Source organism: Varroa jacobsoni, unplaced genomic scaffold, assembly GCF_002532875.2.
Source record: "Varroa jacobsoni isolate VJ856 unplaced genomic scaffold, vjacob_1.0 scaffold_624, whole genome shotgun sequence".
In the NCBI taxonomy this organism is placed as follows: Eukaryota; Metazoa; Arthropoda; class Arachnida; order Mesostigmata; family Varroidae; genus Varroa; species Varroa jacobsoni.
Window position 1 is genome coordinate 142,150 of NW_019213526.1, and position 4,462 is coordinate 146,611.

A 4,462-nucleotide genomic window follows, 5' to 3' on the forward strand; every position below is an offset into this window, starting at 1 on the left:
CTATAGGAAAATCGATACGCGAGCTGTAAACCTGTGTAGGTTGCCTTCAGTACGAATGGCTGTAGCGTTATTGAGAGCCGTAAATATACCTATAGTATTTGGTATTTATCAAGGTGTGAATTGTGTGACATCTAAGACGTTAGGTAAAATTAATTAGAAATGCAATGAACAGCCCGATAATCCTCGGTGAACAAGCCTTATGAGAAAATCAATAGATAATAATTACCTGATCCGAACGATATATTTAACTCAATTTTGTGTCATATGACAACGAATTCACTAGAAGACAAAGGACTTTTTAGCAATACGGAATAGCTTTCGTTCACTCAGAATTATCAGAGAATTATTGAAAAATTATCAAAGTTCTTTAAGTTTAAAGAAATTCTTTGAGGTATTATTACCCAAGCTTCGCCAGTTTCCATCAGCCTACAACTTTATAGATAAATTCGAACACGTACAGTCTAATTATTTTAACTTTACGCAAGTAATGAACGTTATTTACAGCAACAATGAACTCGATGTTCGATAAATGTTTAATGGTTCGACAAACAAGCTTGCCATCCCCGTTGCCTCAAAACAACGGTATAAAGTCCAAGGCGGCGATAAGCTGGGTGACCTAAACAGGTAATTTGTAGTACGCGTATCTATACGATCAAATGCTTACCAATGACGAAAACCTGTATAGCGATGCCCGCATGCCCGAGCTATCATTAGATGGAATTAGGGGATTGAAGCCTTGTTCCGTTTGTCTGCACAACGTTCTGCTCGATTCTTTCTGTACCGGGCCGGACCACGGAGTACTCAATCAGCAGACCGAAAAGTGCATCGCGACAGTTGAAGGCTACCGGAGCTAGAGAACACTCTGATATTATCGCCCTAGGTATAGGTTACCTCACGTTGATTAGTTGTCATATCAAACCTAATTATCAATGATTTAACCAACGATGTAATCTTGCATCGTTGTCGTTGTAGTACGGCTTTGCAATGGGACCTGAGCTGAACGCTGCTGAAAATGCCTTGGGTCAATGGTTAAACCGGCGTAATTCAATCAATATGTCTATGCTTATCGTCTTAAAGCGTTCGTTGCTTTAAGTAATATATATAACATTTTAAGCGTCACGTATGTATAACCAAGAACCGATCGATTGTAACAATGCCATGATCACCCGATAAATTATTTATTGCACTTCGTGCAATAAATTGGCAACCCACGAAATTCATCTTCTATAGAATTTCGTATCCGTACCAAGCTAAGCCTATCACTTAGTAGATTTACTCATTTGTTTAATAACCCGTAGTTTGTCCTCTAACGAAGCCGTATGCGGTCGATTGCTTACTACGTAAACGGAAGATGGTAACTTTGCGTTTGCCCCTATACGAACATCCGCTTACTAGATTTGTCACGCCGTCAGTATGTAGTCAGCGATACCTGAGCAGTTAAAGGACACAGCGCTTGACAAATCAGAAAGCGAACGTTTCTTCTGCTACAAGATAATGTTGCTATTGCCGTTGAACTGCTCATCTTACCCTACGACTTCTTATTCTTTATCGTTGTTACATACATACATACATACATAAGGAATAGTGTTCATCTATTGCGCGATGCTAATGGTTACCTTATTACTAGACAAACGAAACGAGATAATAACATTGTCATAATATACATATACAAATAGTTGCACATAAAGATTTTATATCGTTCATACCTTTAATGTTTATTCTATTTTCAATCTGTTGATGACGCGAATATTTGTCCCTTTTTTTTATATTTCCGCAATTTATTGAAGGGCATTACTCATTTAGCATTAGATGACTTACGCTAGAGCCTAACGGTTGGCGGACGTGATTGGTCCTTGGATAAACAGACCCATATTACACAGAGAAACGGATGCCAATACAATGAATCTTATGAAACCAATACGTGAAACGGCCCTACGCTGAATTGACCATTTATAGGGTTGGTTACGCGTAACTGAAGCAAACTTAGGTCGGCCACAGCCTGTGTTTTTTGTCAGGGTACTGCCGTGAGGGACAGTAGGATGTTGAACCGGTGTCTAACAACTGCTCTGATCCTTGAGAGGTGCTTGAAAAAACATTTCGATTTTGCGCCTTCTCAACCACTGCATCAATCAACATCAAAAGCATTAGAGGAACAATAAGAACGTACTTACAAGGCTACTCTTTTTTTTTTTTACAAAAAGGAGACTCACAAATAGCCATCTAGTCCGAATTTTGCTGCCTTCTGAGCTCCATAAAATAGCTTTTTTCCACTTTTGTGCATATAAGGCTTGCGCTTCTAGATGACTAGATGAATTTAATCAAGCATATCGTAAACAGGCATAAGGCAACCAACTTCAAAGGGTTCATCCGAATAATGTTTTTTTGTGTTTTATATCTGGTATTGTCGCTTCAGACGGCTGGTTCCTGCCAGCATAAAACTAAGTGTGTCCACGTCCAAGTCTGAATTTGAAACACGACGTGCTTCTGAATTTCCCAAGCCATGGGGACAATGACGGATAAGCAATAACCGCAAAAACATTTACTTTACAAAAACTTTACATGAATAGAATCTCGTGCTTTCTGTCCTCCATTGCTACTATCTTCGTCGCAACGTTACGAGGGATGCGCCCGTCCACCAGGAACAACCTGTGTCACATACAAAATACCACTAGATCTATAGCAGTGCGTAGTCCACACGGTGCGAGCGCTGGTCTTGCGTGTGGCACAACGTGTTTGCCGCTATGCAAGCTCTCTCTCGATGGTTCCTGACGTCGATGTTCGACTGCTGGTGCTGGTGTTTTTGGTGCCATACCGGTATTAATGACAGCGACACACAACTCTACAAACTGCAGTTGAGGGGGAAGTATAGAAAAAAACAGTCAAGACGTTCTGCCACCACCGGATCCTACTGTCTTTGTCAACCGATGCGTTGTGGTGATGATAATGCTCTAGGAGGTAGTCGTAGACGGTCGGGCTTGACATATATGTAGGTCCAGCGAGGTTATAGAAGCGAGCCTCCAAAAGGGGTATGGGTTAGGATTAGGACCAGAGCCACCCACACTGGGGCGATGAGGAGTCGCCAGATGCAAGCGCTAGCAGACGTCGAAAATAGCTCCACCCATCTAGTAGATGTCTGGACAACTGAGTAAGAGAGGCTGAAAGGCTGATGGGTAGGTATGTATATCGAGCAGCTTGCCGACGCTGCTCTGGTGCCGTCGACGACCCCAAAAAGCGTCAAATTGCAGCCACGTCCTCCAACTCTCTGTTCCGTTTTTCTCGGACGCTTTCGGTTTTCTCCCGTCTCCAACGACCTAGACGAGCTTGCCTCCCCGGTTCTTCCGGCCTTTATGTAGGCTGTCTTACGTCGTCCCCTTCCTCTCCCTTTGAGGGCTTCCTCGTTCGTATTCGCATCGGGAACATTCGCTTGCAGCAGATGCAGTAGTTGCGATTCTTTACGTCTGTTCTTCTCTAGTGAAGGCTGGTAATCTGTCAGCCGAGCCTTACCCGTTCGGTCGATGCAATGGGTCTCGCGCGTCAAGGTCTCTCTGCATGGGTTGCTGCGGCATTTTAGTGGCAGGCGAACTGTGACTGTGTGTGCGAGTGTATAGGGCATCAAGAAAAGAACGGGAAAAGAAAAAGAACAACTCCATTACACCAGGCTGATGGGGACTGTGAGAGATGGCGATGTAGACAGACGGAGAGAGCTTTGGGAAAGTCACTGATACGGGTTAACGAAAACTATAGAATTCCGTTGGGTGAAAGCTAGAAAGGCATCCACTGACAGACTTGAGATGTCCTAACGAATATGGGTCCCCCCAACAGAGACTATGAAGTGAATTGAAAGGCAAAAGCATCACAACACGTATGTATGCCGCAGAAAAATAAGTGATAATCGACTACGCTATATAAATATATCTAGAATTGAAAAATGTGCCGCGGTTCTTTGCTGATCCATTTCCATGAATGAACAAAAAACGTCCCAAACGGTATTTGCAAGATTTTGTACTGATTAACTGTCGCAAATAGAGACAAAACAAAGGTTTGTCTTTGACTTAATTTATACCTGTATTATATTGAATATTTATTTGTTCTATATGCCTATTCTGAATGCTCTAGACTTCCCATTAATTGAATTAGTTAGAAATATTTCTCAAAAAATCAACTAATCAATAATCACTTCTGAATCTATATAGACACCGGATTGCTATTCCATTTCCTTTGCTAGGCCAATACATGCATGTAGATTAGATCGTCACTTTTAAATAGCTATCTAATGTCCAATGAATATCTTTTCCTAATACAGCAAGTCGTTTGCCATAATCGTATCGTTTCATGTAGTTTGCTTTTATAAACTTCCGGCCTCCTTATGCGAGCAATTGTTACGCTAAGTACCGCTCTAAGCTAAGTTTGGTCCTTAAAGGTCATACGACGTTAAATCGGCCTTTAGATAGGTCTATTGTCG

The 4,462-nt window shown here is 41.9% G+C and overlaps 1 long non-coding RNA gene across 1 annotated transcript in view; it reads right to left on the reverse strand.

Moving 5' to 3' along the window:
• Positions 1-4,102, reverse strand: part of LOC147753248 (uncharacterized) — a 14,229-nt gene extending 10,127 nt beyond the window's left edge. The window contains exon 1 of the long non-coding RNA XR_015311792.1: positions 665-4,102. This is a non-coding gene — a long non-coding RNA (uncharacterized LOC147753248). The remainder of the gene's footprint in view (positions 1-664) is intronic.
• Positions 4,103-4,462: the final 360 nt, after the last annotated feature.